The following is a 20,146-nucleotide window of genomic DNA, read 5'->3' on the forward strand; positions in this document are numbered from 1 at the left end:
AGGATGGTGATTAGCGTTCATCAAGGATGCCCGACAGGCCCTCCAGCCACCTACTGACCCCTATGCCCTTCCAGCTCATTTGTTCACCACATACTTACTGATTCTTGCTTTCCATGGCATTTCAGCCTGCTGCTGAGTTCACATTGAATTATCAGGGTTTTTTTTTTGGGGGGGGGAAACAACAGGAACTCAGGACTGGGGAATTGGGGGATAAATGGAAGGCATGAACCTGTGTAAAACCTCCGAGCATGAGAAATTATTCTGGGGACTGAAACTTCATCCTGTGTTTTTTTCTGTTGTTGTTTGCTTTTTTCTGAAACAGAAACTGCATTGAACTATTGAACTGGGCAAGAGCATATGACTGAACACAGGACTGTTGCAGCCACACTCTTGATAAAAATTGGACACTCTGCAAAAAATATTTTCCTAGTAACTGTCATAATGTACTCAGATAATTTTGTACATTGTAAAATGTAATTATAGCTTCCAATCAGAATTTTTGGAAGACAACTTGTGCAAGTTTCTGGATATTCTCGCAGTTTGCCAATAAAGATCCCGGGCTTTTACTCCTCAACAAGACACAGTTTGGGTTGCTGTCCTACCTTGTGCTTCCCAAATTGCAATCCTAAGACCCCAGATAAATGCTTTTGTTTCTGGTACATCCTCTTTTCTTGGTCAACAAAGGGAAGGATGAAAATCGACGTTCTGCCCATTCTGCCTTGATGCCTGCTGCACGGGCTGCCCACAGCCTTTCATGGGCTTCCTCCACTAGGTGGATGCCATGTCCCCCTATAATCAGCAAGAAACCCGGGGCACAGAGAATCCAGGTCACTCTCTGGGACACACAGGGGGCAGACACCTGGAAGAAACCATTGCCCCTGTGACAGTGTGAAGCCCTGGGCTGCTGGATGGAGGGTCCAGGAGAGAAGAGGAAGCCTCTCACGTTCAGGCCTCCCTCGGCCTCCTGCCTCCACAGTCATTTTCCTCCTAACTTGGTCATCCCACCTCAGGGGGCATGTGGCCTGGATGCAGTGATAAAACACCCTCTTTGCACCAAGGAAATTGAGAGCAGAGGGTCAGGGGCTGGTTGCTCCTGGGTTTGATTCCTAATCACTTTTTAAATCCCTGGTGCCTAGTGAAATAAACATGATTAACTTTGGGGGCTGGTTTCTGAAGCCTTGTGAAAGGGAGAGTCCCAAGCAGCTTGTGGACAGCTAATTTGATCAGAGGTTGTGATTTCTTCTTCTCGCCTCTGTGTCGAGGGCAGATAAAATGGAAGGAGGGCGGAGATGCTTAATTAACCCTGTAATTCTTACATGGACTATTTAGCATATAGATAAGGGCGGCTTTCCACGCCTGTCTCTGAGCTGTCTCCTGTCTATGTGTGGAGCACTGGGCCAGTCCCAAGTTACCCAGCCCCCATCCTTCCCAGGTTCTGCCTGAAAGAGGTCCAGGACAGTGGGGCGGGAGAGGGGGATTGCGAGCCTCTTATGGACGTAGGAATTTTTTTTTTTTAAATTCATTGGAGAGAAATACAGAGACAGAGAGAGCACAAGCAGGGGGAGAAGCAGAGAGAGAGGGAGAAGCAGACTTCCTGCATGCTGGGACCCCAACATGGGGCTCGATCCCAGGTCCTGGAGATCATGACCTGAGCTAAAGGCAGATGCTCAACCATCTGAGCCACCCAGATGCCCCTAGACACAATCTCTCAGTTGCTGCTCGAGGACAATATTACCAGGGCTTCTTGGGCTTCTGGATTACACTCTGGGGGTCCACTTCCACATACCCTGGGGTCTCTGTCCCTGACCAGATGTGCTGAGTATGGAACCCAGTTGTGGCAGCTGCCCAGGAGGAGTGGTTGGACTCGGTCATCTGCCATGTTTTTCTTGGAGGTGCCTTGGTTACTTCTCCCCTCCCTTGTCCAGTTACTGGGTTCAGGGCATCTCAGAAGCCCTCTTGGAATTTCCTCCTGTCCCATCCACCCCACCAGGGAGGCCGTGGACATGGCAGGGCATAGCTGGTCACATGGTGGGGGGTTGAGGGTTCCATCAACAGTCTGGAAAAGGTGCTGTGTGGCTCAGTGTGTTGGGGAGGGGGTGGCAGGGAAGAGGTGGAACCATGGGTGACCCCCTCTGACACCCCAGACTTCCTGTGTCCGAGCCTGAGGGTCTGCCCCTGAAGCTCTTCTGTTCTCCCCCATCTCTCTCTCCACCCTGTAGCTCCCTGGAAGTCTTCCTGCTCTAGCATGTGGGCCTGCGGTTTTGAAGAATAAAAGCATTTGTTTAATAAAGTCCAGATTTGAATTTGATCAGGGCTGAGCATGTGTCCTGATGCCCACAGGTTCTATGTGGGTTCCTGATGACCCAGACACATAGAGGGAGGGGGTACACAGGACAAAATGTCCAGGACAGGCTTGTTGACCTTGCCCTATCCCAATGGTCCCTATCGGTGAAATGGGGATGATGATACCCACTTCATAGATGCTATTTCTTGTCTCACAAGAAGAACACTGAGGGTGGGGCCATATCCCCATTTTATAGACAAGACTGTTAGGGTTTAGTGTTACCATGTCTAGCTCAAGAGGCCAGAGATGGGAACTGAGCGTAGGGTCCTACATGCACTTATAGGACTCTGAGCTCCTGTTCTCCCCAGCAGAAGAGGACAGAGGACCCCCACATAGGGCCTGTCCGGGTGTGCATGTGTGTACACAGGTGTATACACATGTGTGTGCCTATTTGTGTGTGCAGTCCTGTAGGGCTGCTGTGTTGGAGGTGTGTGTCTGCCTTGCCAACACACAAGCCTGAGGAAAGCCCTGTTCATTGTATCACTTAACTTGGTGGGACAGGTGTGGGCAGAGCTTGCAAGTAGCTGTAAATAGTTTAAGAGGAATTTTTTACTGAGATAATTGTAAATTCACATGAAGTAGTAGGAAATAATAATGTTATCCTACCCTTACTGGGTTTCCTTCAATGGCAAAACTTCACAAAACTACAGCGTATATCACAAAGTACATGCTGACATTGACACAACCCTCTCATCTTATTTACATTTACCAGTTTTACTTGCTTTTGCTTGTGCACACGCGCATGGGTGAGTCTAATGGTTTGAGGTGTGAGGCTGATCAGGGGAGGACGTGACCGTGACAGGCAGTAACACACGACAGGCTTAACTGGGTGATACTGGGACAGGGCTGCATGTGGGGAACCCCTCCCAGCCCAGATCTATCTAGAGACTGTGAGGTCCGGCGGGGGGAGGGGTAGTCCCTACTCAGAAGAAGAGGGGGCAGAAGAGCAGGCTCATATGTCTAGGTGATGTTACTCAACAGCACACCAGGTGTCTCTGGGTCACAGAGCTGGGAAGGGTAGCAACAACTTTGGGCTTTTTATCTTATCAGTAGGCAACAGCTATTGGGAGAGTTTCCATGGGGTATGCAAAGCAGGCCGTCTCTAAATGGCTAAAACCTTGCTTGTTCAGGCTATTTTTAAAAATAATTGGATATGTGAAAATTGGAATTTGGTGCCTGTGGGCTTTTGACCTAATGAGTCCCAGGCAGTGGTAAAGAAATAAACAACCGAGGGATAGTACATACCTGCTATCTTCGGCTCGTGTGTGTGTGTGTGTGTGTGTGTGCGCGCGTGACCACCCGTGTGTTCATCTACGTGGGTAGGCTCACATACCCACCACCACAGTAAAGTACTGAGCAGTGTTAATACCCCAAAGTTCCCTCTTGTGGGCATTTTATAGCCCACTGCTAGCTTCTACCTACCCCCCAACCTCTCTTACCCTGGCAACTGCGAGTTTGTCCTCCATTTCTTAAGTATTGTTATTTCAAAAATTTTTGTGAAAGAAATAATATAATCTCCTTGACGTTGCCTTTTTTTCCCCACAGCATAATTCCCTGGAGATTCCTCCAGGCTCTGTGTATTGAGTTTGTTCCTTATAACTGGTTAGCATCCTATGGTATGGAGGCATCACTCTAACGATTCACCTGTTGGAGGACCTTTGGGCTGGTTCCGGCTTGGGCTATTACGAATAAAGAAGCTGTGAACATTTGTGTATATGTTTTTGTGTGAACACAAGTCTTCATTTCTCTAGTGTTCAGAGTCCCATGGCGATTGCATATTTCCTTTGCAAAGAAACTGACAAACTGCTTTCCTGAGAAGCTGTACCATTTGATATGCTCAAAATGTGAGCCATCTGGTTTCTCCACATGCTCCCCCAGTATTTGGTGGTGTCACTATTTTTTTTTACCGTAACCCTATTCTCATAGGAAGAATGGTATCTCTTGTGGTTTCAATTTGCATTTCTCTAGTGGCTGATGATCGATCGTAGGTTATCTTTCCGTGGGTTTATTTCCCTTCCGTGTATCCTATTCAGTGAAATGTGTTCTCATGTCTTTTGTTCATCTTCATACTGGATTTATTTTCTTAATATTGGGTTTGATCATTCTTTATATATTCTAGATACTAGTCCTTTTTTTTTTCTTTTAAAGATATATAGTTGGCAAATATATTCTCCTGGTCTGTAACTTCTCATTTCATCTTCTTTATGTAGGTATTCACAGAACCAAAGTTTTAAATTTTAACAAGGTTTAATTTATTAAATTTTCCTTTTGATAATGCTTTTGGTGTCAAGTTTTTGGATGATGATGATGATGATGATGATGTGTGTGTGTGTGTGTGTGTAGGATGTGAGGTTTAGGTCAAGGTTTGTTTCTTTGTTTTTTGTTTTTTGAAAAACCAATTAGGGTTTTGTAATTTTGTCTAAAATTACTTGGGCATATTTGTGTGGTTCTATTCTGTGTTCTCTATTCTGTTCCATTGATCTGTGTATTCATTCCTCTCCCAATATCACATTGATTACTGTAGCCTTAATATTAGGTAGTGAGATTCTTCCCACTAAATTTTTCTTTTTTCAAGATTTTTTATTATCTTAGTTTCTGTATCTTTCCATATAAATTTTAGGATAAGTTTCTCCATGTCTACAAAGTACCTTGCTGGCATAACAATAAATCTATCAGTCAATTTGAGGGAGAATTGACATCTCACTATTTCGAGTCTTCCAATCCATGGAATATCCAAGAAGTGGAATAGCTTTCCATTTATTTAAGTCTTCCTTGATTGCTTTAATCAGCATTTTGTAATTTTCAGCATATAGATCCTATACATGTTTTGTTAAATGTATGTCTATTTCACTTTCTTTGGAGCAATTATAAATCGTATTGCGTTTTAAATTTTGCTTTCTATATTTTATTTCAGAAATGTGATTGATTTCTGTGTGTCAATCTTATATACTCTGACTTTGCTGAACTCATTTATTAGTCATAGGAGGGTTTGTTTATTTATTTATTTAGGTAAATTCCTTGAGATTTTTTTACGTAGTTAATCATGTCATCTTCTGTTTTTATTTTTTATTTTTATTTTTCCTTCTTAATGCCCTTCATTTTCCTTTTCTTGCCTTATTTTAGGGACTAGAGTTTCATGGGAGAAATATTCAGGTTTTTTTTGCCATTAAGTGCAAATAGTAATAGTTATAGCTTTTTTGTGGGGGAGATGTTTTTAAAAAGCTGAGGTAATTCCTCTCTATGCCTAGTTTTCTGAGATTTTTTATTTTTAAACTGTGAATGGTATTGGATTTTGTTAAATGCTTTTTCTGCATCAACTGATATGATATGTGGTTTTTCTTTAGCTTGTTGATATTGTGGATTTTACAGACTGATTTTAAAATGTTGAGTATGTCTTGATTCTTGGAATAAATTGCACTTGATCACAGTGTATAATTTTTGTGGTATGTTGTTGGATTTCTTTTAAATTTCACTGATGGTTTTGTATCTAAGTCTATGAGAGGGATGGGAGTGTAGTTTTGTCTCTGGTTTTGGTATGAGAGCATCCCCTCCTTTTCTGTTTTATGGATGAGATTGTGTAAAGTTGATGTTAATTTTTCTTTCAGATGTTTGATGGAAATTTCAGTGAAATCATCTGGTTCTGGACATTTCTTTCTTGGAAGCTTTCAAATTATGACTTCAACTTAATTGATGGTTATAGGGCTAGTCAGATGTCTATTTCATCTTTATTGAGTTTTGGTACTTTATAATTTTCAATGAATTGGTTCATTTCTTCTAAGTTGTCAAATTTATGAGTATAAAGTATAAAGCTGTTCACAGTATTCCCTTATCATCTTTTTAATGACTGTAGAATCTGGAGTGATACTGGTGATTTGTGTCTTCTATATTTTTATTTTTGTTAGTCTTGCTAGAAGCTTATCAATTCCATTGATATTTTTAAAGAATCAATTTATTGTTTCATTGATTTTTCTGTGTTTTTTTCTATCTTCATTTTCATTGACTTCTCTTTTTATTGTTGCATTCCTTGTGCTTGTTTTCCACATATTTTGCTCTATTGGTCTGTTTCTTGATGTAGGAACTTAGGGTGATTTGAAATTATTGATTAGGTTCTTAATTTCTAATGTAAATATCAATAATAAATACAAATATAAGTTGTGCTATAAATTTCCCTCTCAGCCCTGCATTAGCTGCATCACACAAATGTTGTGTTTCCCTTTTCATTGTGTTCCATGTATTTTTAAATTGGCTTTACAAAATAAAATAAATTGGCTTTGAGGCTTCCTTTTTGACTAGTATATTGTTTAAAAGTGTGCTGTTTAATTTCCATGTGTCTAAAGAATTTCTTGTTTTGTTTTTATCGATTTCTAGTTTCATTCCATTATGGTCTAAGAGCTCAGTCTGTGTGACTTCAATTCTTCTAAACTTGTTGAGACTTAAAACATTTTTTTAAATTTGAGTACAGTTGATGCACAATATTATTTTAGTTTCAGTTGTCGAGAGTGTATTTTTTTCCAATTTATTTATTTTCAGAAAAACATTATTCATTATTTTTTCACCACACCCAGTGCTCCATGCAAGCCGTGTCCTCTATTACAGAGTGTATTTTTAAGTTTATAAAAATTCCAGTTAGTAAACATACAGTATAGTAGTAGTTTCAGGTGTACATTTTAGTGATTCTATACTTCTGTGCAAGTTTCTATACTTCTATGCAAGATTCTATGTGCTCATCACAAGTACACACCTTAATCCCCATCACTTATTTACCTCATCCCCCATGCACACTCCCCCCCACCTCATAGCCATCAGTTTGTTCAAAAATGGTTTTCTAGACCAGAATATAGTCTGTCTTATTGAATGTTCTGTGGCCACTTATAGAATTATGGGGTGGAATGTTCTACATATTTTGGAGTGGAATAGTCTACATATTTTTTTTAAGATTTTATTTATTTGTCAGAGAAAGTAAGTGATAGAGATAGAGATCGAGAGAGAGAGAGCACGCACAAGCAGAGGGAGTTGCAGGCAGAGGGAGAAGCAGGCTTCCTGCTGAGCAAGGAGCCTGATGTGGAACTCCATCCCAGGGCCCTGAGATCATGACCTGAGCTGAAGGCAGATGCTTAACCAACTTGAGCCACCCAGGCATCCCTCTACCTATGTTAACTAGAACTCATTGTGTGGTTGTGTTGGTTGCAATCCTTCTAATATCTTTGCTGATTTTCTCCTTAGTGGTTCTGTAAGTTGCTGAGAGTATTGAAGTCCCAACTATAATTTTAGTTTTATGTTTTTCTTTTCAGCTCTATCAGTTTTTGTGACATGTGTTTTGAGACTCAGTTGTTTGGTGCATACACATTTAGGATTATTATGTCTTCCTGGTAGTTTGGTCCTTTTATCATTATGTGATATCATTCTTTGTCTTTAGAAATTCCTCTTCTCTGAAGCCTATTTATTGATATTAATATAGCCACTCCTGCTTTAAAAATTTTTGTATGACCTTGGACAATAAATTCCCTTCTTAGCTTTGGATCTCAGTTTCCTCATCTGTAAAATGGAAGTAGAGGTTTGGGGGTCAAACAAGACTGCCTTGAAGACCTAGTGATGAGGTCCTATGACTTAGGCCTCCACACACCTTCTCTGTGTAGGTGATGCTGTGTGGTGTCTCTGTGTGAAGGATTCTTTCCTTGGTGAGTGCAAGCCCAGGGAGAAGGAATAAGGACCAGGACAGTGGAGCAGTGCAGGAGGGGGCCTTGGTAAGGTATCTTACTGAGCTGGACTTGATTGAGAGTCCAGGGCTCCTAAGAAGCTGACCCTTGAGGTGTAGGAAGGGGGGCAGGGAAGGAACTTGCCCACTGGTTCCGTATGCCATTGGATAAAGGTTTGTCCTTGGGGTACTAACACTTGGCTTCTCCATGCACGTGTGTGTAGATGTGGTGGCCTCTCTGGGGATGTCAGTAGAGATGTTCAGGGGGAAGGGGTGGCAGGGACAAGGGCAGGGGGCAGGCAACTCATTCCATTTGTGTGAAGTTGGTCAGAGACCACGTGAAGCAGGAACGGAGACAGGAGGCCGAGAGGACCTGAAATGGCAGCCTCAGTCATATCTCTTCTCACTGTCAGTGGTACTCATTCCTTTCTTCTCTCATGGACCTGGCTGTACATTGTGCCATGTATTGATGGCTTGATCATTCTCAGACCACTTCTTCAACATTCAGGTGCATATGACCCTTTGTTTTTCTGAATGTGACTATTGGGAGCCACTGGCTCCCAGCTCTGGGACGGTGGCGGCATGGCCTCCCACCTTATGTGATGCAGGGGGAACTCTGCAGCGTGCCATGATGTCCTCTGCCCCTTGCTGGCCCGTGAACCTCATGCCCTCACAGTTGCAGGGGCTCCATCACTTTGTCATGCTGGAAGGCTCTGCCAGCGGCACCTTGTCAAGGTCCCTTGCATCTGCTCCAAACTGACTATAGCTCTGATGTGCCTGACCCCACCTGCATGACAGTTGCTTTGTGAAGATGTGCTCAGTAAATGACCTTGTGTACTATGGTGCTCCACTGGAAAGATCAGCGTGAATGCATAGCTCTTGGTAGGTTTCAGAGACATTCCTGTGGGTCCCTAGCCTGTGGGATGATAGCAGAGATGAAAACCAGTGCAGGCAGATGACAGAGCTGTTGGGAAAATCCCAGAGTCAGAGGGAAGGCATTTGCCTGATAACTGCTCCAGTCTGTAGGAAGTCAAGAAAAACCTTTTTTTTTTTTTGGCTCGTTTTTTCCTTTTTTCTTCTGGCAAGTGGCAGTGTTTCAGACTATGTTTCCAATTAGGACATATGGTAGAATTAACGAATCTCTTCGACCGTACATTGCAGGCCATATTTAGTATGGAGAGGATGTGAAGTTTTCCTTGGTGATAATAATGCCAGCAGCTGTCATCTTCCAAGCACCTACTTGGTGTCATATCGTGGCATGCGTTGTCTCATTTTATCTTCATGACAGCCCTGAGGGTAGGTGTCATTACCTGATATCACCTGGTCTGGGTGGGGGTTTTGGAAATTCCTTTGTTTGTGTTGCAGGAGTGGGGGCTGGGTCCTCCTCTCAGTTGCTCCAAACTCAGGCCTGTGTGAACAGTGGGTGCTACCAAGGAGGATTGTGGAGGGATGAGGAGAGAGGTGGACAATGATCCAGGGAGTAGGTGCTCCAGCCAGTGGGGTGGGGTAGGGCCCCTGGGACAGAGAACGGGCAGGCCACTGGCATCAGCCTGGTAGCCTAGGTAGACCTATGATCTGGACCCTTGGTGGGACTTGAGGACCTTTATCCTTCTGGGGGCAGAACTTCTGTCTTAGGCTGTCCAGGTTTTGGAGTCACAGGGCTCCTCTGGAAGTGGAGTTTGAAGAACCTGGCCTGCATTTTCTCCCATGATCCCATTCCCAGGCCCACACAGAGCATCCACTGGGCTGGAAGCTCTGCAGGGATCTGGGGAGAGAAAAGTAGAAGCCAGGGAGTGGGTGCATGCAACCCAGGTGTCTGAGCTGAGTGTCCCTGGGCTGCTCCCCATGTGGCCTTGGATGTGGCCTCCTTCTCTCCAGACCCCTATTCTTCAGCAGGAAAGGACAGGTGTGAGGTATATGATTTCTAAGAGCTGTGCCTTTATTATAGGGAGGTCACCACTTCAGGCACTGGGGATGGGACAGGCTCCCTGAGGCGAAAGGAGGCTGTTGGGGCCCATGTAGACCCAGCTCTCAGGTGGTGTCACACGAGTTCCAAGGTTTTCCAATTTTTTCAAGAGAAGCCAGAATTTAGATTTTATGTGGTAACTCCTGGGTTTTAAAAACCAGTCATGAATTAAAAAACAACATCAACAGTGAAAGCTAAATAAGTCCCCTTTGTTAGCTGGATGTCCCCTGGGAGCCACTGGGCACCTCTGGGCTGGAGCTTGGAGTCCATGAGTTATGAAACCAAATCTCTCTCTCTCTCTTTTTTTTTTTTAAAGATTTTATTTATTTATTTGACAGACAGAGATCACAACTAGGCAGAGGGGCAGGCAGAGAGAGAGGAAGGGAAACAGGCTCCCCTGAGCAGAGAGCCTGATGAGGGGCTTGATCCCAGAACCCTGGGATCATGATCTGAGCCGAAGGCAGAGGTTTTAACCCACTGAGCCTCCCAGATGCCCCTGAAACCGAATCTCTGCGGCTTCCAGGCACCTGGCACAGGCCTGGGGCCTGGCAAACTGTTAGTAATTTCTGAGGAGGTGATTTCTTTCATACATCCTCCATGACTTTCCATCAGGGGTCCAGAGCTTTGTGCTTCAGTGTCGTGGGTTTAAGTACTTGTGAGAGTCTGTGAGAGTGGTTGTGTGTGTGTATGTGTGTGTGATATGTATAGTGTGTTTGTATGTATGAATGGGTGTGATTGGTGTGTATATATGAGTGTGATTGTGTGCCTATATGAAAATGTATATGGGTGTGACTATGTATGAGTTATATGTGATTATGAGTGTGCATATGAGGGAGCTTATGGGTAGGAGCAGGTGTGAGTGTGGGTGAGTGTGGTGCCATTTTCCTTCAGAGTCTGGGGTTGCTTTGCAAGCTGAGCACTTCTGCTCCAGACTCCTGCTGGTTGCTGTCAAGAACACAATTATTTCATTCTGCCCATTCCCTTGGCTCCTGCCCAGGAGATTTTCCCCGCCACAAAAGGGACTAAGCACTTTAACCACCTCTGGTGTCAAGCATGGGCCTGGATCCCAGTACCTCTGCCTACATTATAACCCCTGGAGCCCGGCTGGAGACCAGGCTGTGGCCCTGAGACCATGATGGGAGGGACAGGGGACTAGACATGTGAGTGGGGACATCATGGACCAGCCATCCTGCCAGCTGAGCACCATGGAACAGCCCTAGTCAATGTCATGCAGAGCAGAACATTCACCCAGCCAAGTCCTACCTCAATTCCCAACCCACAAAGTAGTGAGATGTTATAAAATGGTATTGTGTGAAGCCACTAAATCTTGGGATAGTTTGTAAAACAGCAACAGATAAGCAGACTAATCAATTCCTTTAATATTTCCCAAATGGTAATGTGTCATATTTGGTAAAAGATTTCTTTCACGCTGCTTCAGTTTAGGAAGAACTATGTCAGCAAACTGACAATTAAAAAAAAGAAGAAGAAGAAGACGAAGAAGCCCAAATCCCAGTGAGACCCAGGCTAGCTCATTCATTTGGATTTAGTTCTAATGATGATTACTTATTTCCCCCTGTTAGCAGCATCACTGGTAACTAAAGTTAGCCTTGGCTCAAAAATCAATGTGTTATTTTAGAGCCCAGAGTAGGCAGGGAAGTGTCTGATGATTGACGACAGGCCTGCAGGAGCTCTGGCTGGCTCAGGGCCTGACTCCCTTCTCTCAGGCTACCTCCTGGGTGGCAGCCGGGGGCAGCCAGCCTACTGCCCTGGTGGCCCGCAGCCTGGGCGGAGGCACAGAAACCTTCTGCAAGTTTCACTCCTCAGGCCAGGCCTTCCCTGATGCAGCGAGGCAATGCAAGTCCACCCCGTGTGCTGTTGTGAGCTGAACTGAGTTTTCCCCTGTTCCTGTGTTGAAGTCCAAACCCCCAGTTCCTCAGCACGGGTCCTTATGTGCACATCTAATGTGCCTGGAGTCCTCATGAGAAGAGGAGGTTAGGACACAGATACACACAGAGAAGATGATGTGAAGACCCTGGGAGAGGATAGGCATCTACATGCTGAGGGGACAGGCATGGGATTCATCCTTTTTGCACCAGCCTCAGACAGAACCTGCCCAGTGGACATCTTGGTTTTAGACGTTGTTTTGCCAGCCACTGACTTGCACTGGCCTGTGTTCCTGGACATGGTGTTTGGTTACTCATTCATTCCTCACCCATCCATGTTCTCAAGGCAGTTCTGAGCTTGACCCTATTCCTTCCTGCTACGATGCTCACAGGACCACATTCCACTCATCCCAGTGACCCTTGATGTCACTTGTGGGTTTGGGCTCTATATGGTTTCATTAACATGAGGTGGGGAGTTCCACAGTTGGGACAAGCAGGAGTGACACTCCAGCTGGGTCCTTGGTCCTTCCCCTTCTATGTCTTACGGCCAAGAAATCCCCAGGGTGGGACAACCCAGTAATTTTAGATCAAAGCTCTGCTAGCTACTGTTCTTGGCCCACCCCCATGTTGGCTCTGACAGAGCACATTGGGACATTCTTCATTTGTTCCAGCCAGGCTCCTCACGCACCATGGTCCTGCACATGAAGGTTGAAGCCAAGGCTGAGGCAGGAGAGGGGGTGCCCCAGGAGGGACAACCTCAGAGGCGGTATGGAGTGAAGCAAGGCAGGCCTTGTGAGGATGTAGCAGTGGGCAGTGGTTGTCAGAGGGCTGAGGCTACAGGAAGGACAGGGTGGGGGAAGGAATGCGCAGTGTGGGCTGGGAGCCTGGCAGGGCTGAAATGTCCACCGAATCAGAGGAACCAGTGGTAAGCCATGGTGGGAGAGGAGGGCAGGCCCGGGGCTCAGGGGAGAGAACCCTGCTGCCAGCCAGGTGGTGCCCTGCTTCCTGGAGCGACATTTGTACGTGATGGTTGCACACCAGCTTCGTGGAAGAAGGGTGAGTTTTGGGGAGGCACCTTGGGATGAAGCGAAGCAGGGTGGAGGAGAAGTGGGGCTGCCATGCACCCAGGAACACTGGCTGGAGTGGGCTTCAGAGATGTTCCCTGGTTGGCTGAGATGGGCTGACCCTGCCTCAATCAGCCACTGGACATGGGGTGCCTGGGAGGGCAGGACCTTGGGCCAGGCTGCTCTCTGCAGCTGGGGTCTACTTGCAGAGGCTGGTAGCTCCCCAGCCTAGCAAACTTTTGGGGTTTCCTGCCTCTGCCCCTGCTCCTGTAGGTCCCTTCTCTGCTGTGCCCTCCATCTTCCATCTCCCAGTATGTAGGGATCCTCAGGGATGCTTGTGGGGTGCCTGCTCCCATTGCCTTCCCCCTCCACTCGGGCCTGGCTCTCTCCAGAGGTATGATAGGCAGAGGCCTCTGGTGCCTGCCCAGTTCTGTGGGACCAGCTCTCTGCTGATGCCGCATACTTGGTGTCATCACAGGTGCTGTGGGCTCAGCTGGGCCCGGCCCTGCTCCTCTAGGAGCACAGTCTCTCCTGCATCACTGTAAGTAGTATACTTCTTGCTGCGGTCACTGTTCAGGTGTGTGTTCCCAACCCTGGGTGCCCACACCCTTGAGGCCTAAGTCCTCTGCCTGTCACACCTGGTGACTAATTTCTTTCCCTTACCCTTCCTGAGGACATCCATGGCCCCAGGTCACTAGGGTCAGGGCTGCTCCTCTCCCTCAACCTGAGCCAAGTGAACAGAGGAGGGTACTTGAACCAAGAACTGCCCAGCCACCTAGGCCCCAGAGAAAGCCACTGAGGGCTTGAGCTGGGCTAGTCAGGTCTGGAAGTGGACACTGAACTGGGAAAGCCAACAGAGCCTGTGGTGAGACAGGGACTGGGAAGCAGTTGCTGTGGTCCAGAGAAGGGGAGAGCAAGCAGAGCACAGAGAGAGACCCAGTGGCCAGGGAGTGCCTGCCCCAGGGAACCCCACCCCCCAGGGCCTTCCTGTGCTTTTAGGAAGGGCATCCCACACCTTTCCCTAAGGCAGGCTTGGTTTTCTCCAAACCAGTAACCAACTCATCCTCAGTTAGAGCTCTAGCACATTTGGTGTGTGGCTGCCCTGGGCCAGCCTCTGTGAAAGGTGTGAAGAGAGCAGGGGTGAGGGGCACTAGGGAGATCTCAGGATGGGGAGATGCCACTGTGAGCACCTGTCCCTCTTCAGGCTGGAGGTGAGAGCAGGTCCAGGAGGAGCTGGGGGGCCCGCAGAGGGGAGATTTTTGGACCTCTCTTGAGATGGCACTGGCTGTGTGTGGCAGGACTTAAAGCAAGGAGAGCAGATGAGAATGTGCCCTGGGCATGCTTGGACACTCAGACCACGATTCGTGCCCAGAAAGAGGCCCTGCAGCTTTATTTATGTGGCCTGAAACTGGCAACTTCTGAAGGTCCGCATTAGGGGAATGGTCATTTAAATTATGGAGTGATTCAAATGAATGCCACGTGGCCATTACAGGGTTTACTAAACATATGAATTAACACCATAAAGCACTTGCAATGTGACCTCGAGTGCAAACACCAGGCTATAGAATCACATCCCATTCTTGTAATTTTGCTTTGTGAACCAACAGAAGCTAAGCATAGAGAAAAGCCTGGAAGGAAATATTTGACAATATTTCTAGTGACAGTGATAGTAGTCAACAGGGAGTTTCAGAGTTTTAAATTTTTTGGTATTTTACATATTTTCTATTAAGACAGAAGTTATTTAAAAAATTAAAGAGAGTGCGAAATATTTTTACTATGTTGGTATCAGGTTGGTATGAATGAATTCATGCTTCCCATTCTACAAATGTCCTGATCATGTCAAGGCAGAGCCTGTGCTGGGCTCAGAGGCCAAAGGGGGACACTGATGGGACCCAGAATCCACTGTGCACTGGGGCAGCTGATGGAGGACAAGGCCTTCCAGCTGTGGTGAAGGGGAGCAGGGGTGGGGCAGGAGGTACAGAGAAAGCCTCTTAGAGGATGAGGCACCAGAAGGACCTGACCTGAGGGCAAACCAAAAGTTTCATCGTCTTCCTTGGTTGGAGTCCCTTGTGGGCCCTCCCACACATGCCATTCTCCTGGATCCCTGAAGGAAATGCAGTCAGTTGCTGGCTGCCGTGAATTCTCTTTTCTCCTGAGGCAGGTCAGCTGGGTCTAGTCCTCACTGGGCAATTTGCCAGCTAGGGCCAAGACAAAACTCTTATGGGCCCCTATTGTCTCCCCTGTGTACCTGGAGCAGTCACCTAGCTGCTGCTAAAGGCCGCAGCCTGGAGCCCTCATGTAGCGGCTTCCAAGGACAGGCTAGGTCATGCCAAGCTAGTGGCAACTTAGTGGGCAGCAGCTTAGTGTTGGCTCTAAGCACATCTCATCCCAGGAACTGGTGCTGGGTGGTCGTGGGAAACACGGGATGATGCTCCTGTCGGGGCTGCAAGGTTGGGGAGGGCCTGGGATAGGGACTCAGTCCCCATATCGAGTCCAAGCGTCTGAGGGAAGGGGCTGGGGACTGCTCATGCCTGACACCTATTTCACTGAATGAGAGAAGGGTGAATGAATAAATAGTGTCTGGTCTTTGGCACACCACATTGGTTTTTGCCTATGTGCATGCTGAAAGATGCAATGAATATGGCGCTAGGATGGTTATTGCAACTGCCCCTAGCCATCTCTCTGCACCTGTGAATTCCCATGGTCCTGTCAAGAAGGACCTCCTCAGGCAGCGCTGGGATATCTGGTCCCGGCTTGTGAAGAGGGAGCTACAGGAGCAGCAGTAATTGCCAAGGTTTAATTCTGGCCTCACCGGTCCCTCTGACCTTTCCCATCCCCACACCTCAGCCTTTCTGGGATCCCCAGGGTTCCCAGGTGCCTACCAGCATGGACTTCCCCTTCTTGCTCCCCTGAGAAGCTGCCTATGTGTAGGACCCTCACAAGGGTGCTCAGATGCATGAGAGGGCCCAAGCTGCATTCCCAGAGTCCTCACACTTCCTCCCAGGGGAGTCTGGGTAGCTGAGTCTCTCCTTCCTCCCTGTCCAGGGCTCGGAGCTGATGCCAATCAAGGACCAGGTGGTACTGGTCTGCTCCCCTCGTCCCTCATGGCAAGGCAGCCCCTCCTCAGCCCCAGCCTGGGAGACTTAGATGTGGGTGGTGGTCAGTGGGCTGTTCCTCATATGCCTGGCATTCCACCTTCCAACACAGAGCAGGGGAAACTTCCTGGCTCCCCTGCAGGTGGAGGCCCAGTGCCTGGTTCTGGCTTATTTATGAGCAGAATTGCTGAGTATAACACCCAGACTGGGCATTTCATTTCTGATATCAGCCCTTCAGAGTTCTTCTCCTCTTACAGTGACCAGCAAAATTCTGGATGGTAACCCTAAGACTCCGCCTGGGTCTCGAGGTGAGGGAAGCCTTTCTGCAGGGTTCACAGTGTGAACAAGGCTACAGCTCTCTGACTTGTAAGTAACTCAGCCATCCCACGGCAGAAAACACCTCGACTGAAACAGGTCCTGTAGAAACTGCATCTTGCTCAAAAAGGAGGTGGTCCTTCCACTGAGGGGCCCCTAGTGACTCATCTAGTTCAACCCCTTCATTTTATAGAGGGGGAAACTGAGGCTGGAGTTGGAAGGACAATGTCTCAGGTCACACCCTGTTGGTGGTACAGCTGGAACTGGGTATCAGCCTCTTGTGTTGCCTGCCCCCGCCTTTTTTTTTTTGCTGAATCATGTGGCCTCCAGAGTGGATTTGTGGGAATGCTTCCAAAGCAGAACAGATAAATGAATGGCCTGACTTTGGGGTGAGGGAGAGTTAATCAAGTAAAAACAACTCTCACTGAACACTCATTATTAAAGTGAGCCTGAGGCCAAGAGGCTGTGTGCAGCTGTTGTCACACAGGCTGAGGGCTTCCTGGTGGGGGAGGGATAGCCAGGTGAGGCCAGGACAGCTTTGCACCAAGGCTGTAGAGCACAGACAGTCCTGAGGTCCGTGAGGAGAGGAGACAGCAGAGACCCGGTGTCCGACAGCCCAGAGGGGTGGGCGATGGACTGCCTCACTCACCGTGTGCGTTGACCAGGCCCTTCCTGCAGGGCCCCATAGCACTGCATCAGGGAGGCTGTATCAGCTCCGTTTCAGAGACTTATGGACGTGAAGTGACTTGTCCAGGCCATGCAGCTTGTGGGGGGGTAGAGCTGGACCCTGGGTGGTGGGGCCCCAGGACCTGTGCATTCTTAGGGCCAGCCCCTGGTGCTGCTGCAGAAAGCCTGGTTAGCATCCAGGTTTTGCCACATTTGAGCTGTGTGTCCTTGGACATTGCTTTGCTTCTCTGAGCCCATTTCCTTTCCAGCCCATCTGATGCAGGTGCTAGGGCAGATCCTGGGACTGGTTCCTGGTGTTCCCTCTAGTTTGGTAAACAATGTGTGGGATGCCAGGCACACCCAACACAAGATAGGCCCACCCTTCACTGTGATTTCAGAGGCGCCAGGCTGGGGCTGTGCATTTACTGGAGTCCTTGGAGGTTTCTCAAGAATAGACTGTCCTTGGAGATCAAGTACTTCTACCCCAGTGACCTGTGTCAGTGTCTGCACCCTACACATTCCCCAGAAAAGAAGTGTGCTTTCCCTGAGGCTTTGTGGGTGGTATGGAGAAAGAAACAGCCCTTTCTGGGAAGGAAGGAAGAGAGAGTGTGGTGGGAAGAGCAGCTGGGGCCTGAGCACAGAGGTCAGGTGAGGGGAGCAGACGATGCCGGGAAGAGCGTATTGATTTCCTCCTTTTAAAAATGGACTCAAGTGGAATCATTCATAATGTGCTCTCCCCACTGCTGACAATACCCATTCCCATCACTGTCGGGGAAATGGATTTGCAGCACTCTCAGAAAAAGAAAACACATTGCCTGAGATGTGCAAAAAGGGTTGGTTCCATTCCCAAATGCTTTCTGGACAGCCTGCTGGTGACTGTCTGGGGACAAGGGCAGCAGGATGCAATGTCAGGGGCTGCTTCCAGGAGGAGATCTACTTTGAGTACTGTGGCCATAATAGGCGGTCAACCCCTGGTGGGCTGGGCCTCCAAGGGGGTATGGATGGAGCGTGGGGGTCAGGAAGCCATTTGAGCTGAGTCTCAGAAGCAGGCGTGGCCACGCAGAGCATTTTAGGTAGAGGGATGCCACACCCAATTCTCTGGGCCAAGTGGCTCCTTGCAGGGAACCAGGGGAAGCCTCATGTGGCTGGGACCCAAAGGGTGAAGGTGGGAGCTCGGGTGGCTGGAGAGGTGGGCTGGGCTGGTCCTGGAGGTTTGATGCCTTTCCATGCTGTCACTTCTTAGGGGCTGGGGTTTAATGTGGATCAGAACACCTTGCTAGAAAAGAGTGTGTGTCTGATCAACCCAGCATGTCTCTCCTGGGCCTGGATCTGGGTGAAGAGAGGTGGACTGGGGGGTCATTGTTCTGCTTTCCTTAGTTTTGGCCTGAGGCTGTGTGGCAGCAGGTTGGACACCAGGCGCTAGCCATGGCCCCCCAGGGGACCCCCTGCCTGGCCAGACTGTTTCTCCTTGCCAGCAGGGGTCAGGAGACTGCCACATTAGAGGAGTGTCTTGCTGTTGGTTAGTACATTCACTCATTTCAGGAGGCCTGCTGGGTGAACCCATGGTGAGCTGGACTCTTAGCATTAAAGAGGCCACGTGGACAGACACATGGAACCAGCCGGACTGTGATTGAGTCATACACACTAGAGAGTGACCTTTCGAAAGCCATCTGAGATCTCTGAGCCTCAGTTTTCTCAACAGTAAAATGGCACTAACCTTTACCAAATGGTTGTGGGTAACTGAAAGTACCAGGCCCTAAGGGCTAGGCCACCATCTGGCCATCAGGAGCTCAATAAGTTTCTTCCATTTACCTGGACCCAGTGGGAAGGCAGAGCCTCAGGGCCTTGGCACAAGCTATGTGGTTGCCTGGAGAACTCTTATTTCCTGATGCCCTGTGGTCAGCTCCTAGACTCCTGTCCATTGCTTGCTTAGTTGTCACCTGCTCTCCCTACCCACCCCCCTCCCCAGTCCTGTGCACATTGCCATCTGATGTAGACTTGTGAACTTCATGAATGTTGGGGTTTGTTTTATTCTCTGGGTCTCCTCCATGCCTAGAACAGTGCCTGGCATGTTGCAAAGGGTGAAGGGACACTGCTGAGATGAACTTTACCATGCAAGGATACAAGAACTCTGCTTGTTAATTCCCAGAGCCACAGCAACAAGGGCTCTGTGTTTTAGTGGCAGGGGTTCTGCTAATCTTTCTGAGCCTTGATAAGGTGGACACAGAAAGCTCTGGGCTCTGAATCAGACAGATCTGGTTTGTCTGTGTGAATGTGTGTGTGTGTGTGCATGTGTGCGTGTGTGTGTGTGTGTGTGTGTGTGTGTGTTGGGGGAAGGGTGCAGTGTGGCCCAGATCTCAAATGAATTAGGCTCTGTCTCTGCCTGTGAGGAGCTCCTGGTCTGAGGGGGACACAAGGCCTAACTGAGGTGAGCCCTCCAGGATGAGGCAAAGCCCAGGCTGAGGCAATGACTTCCCAGGGAAGGGATGCCCTGGGGACCTCAGAGGAGTACTTGGTGGCAGCTCCTGAAGGGAGGTGCTCCTCTTTGACCCCTGTGTGTGTCCGTGAGACCAGGGTTACTTAAAGATATTGTCTTGTGGTTGAGACCTATTCTCCCCTGGACATTATAACACACAGGTGGAAGAGGGCTCTGTCAAACTTCTGAGGGAGGTGGGGTACAAAGGAACAAAGTCAGGACACCACCCCCCATCAGCACACATATCCCTTCCCTCAATGATGAGCAACGTAGTTAAGTATACAAGTCTTGGGGCACCTGGGTGGTTCAGTGGGTTGGGCCTCTGCCTTTGGCTCAGGTCATGGTCTCAGGGTCCTGGGATTGAGCCCTGGGTTGGGCTTTCTGCTCAGCAGGGAGCCTGCTTCCCCACTCTCTCTGCCTGTGTCTCTCCCTACTTGTGATCTCTCTCTCTCTCTGTGTCAAATAAATAAATAAAATTAAAAAAAAAAAAAAAGAATACAAGTCTCCCAGGAGAGGGGACCAAGCTGGGTCTGAATTCTGCCCCCGCTGACATGCTCAGTGACTGTGAGCTACTGACTGAGCTCACTGAGCTTCAGTTTCTTCATCTGTGCAATGGACATGGTAACAACAGCCGCCTTAAGG

The sequence above is a fragment of the Neovison vison genome, chromosome 3 (genome assembly GCF_020171115.1).
Source record: "Neovison vison isolate M4711 chromosome 3, ASM_NN_V1, whole genome shotgun sequence".
Classification (NCBI taxonomy): domain Eukaryota; kingdom Metazoa; phylum Chordata; class Mammalia; order Carnivora; family Mustelidae; genus Neogale; species Neogale vison.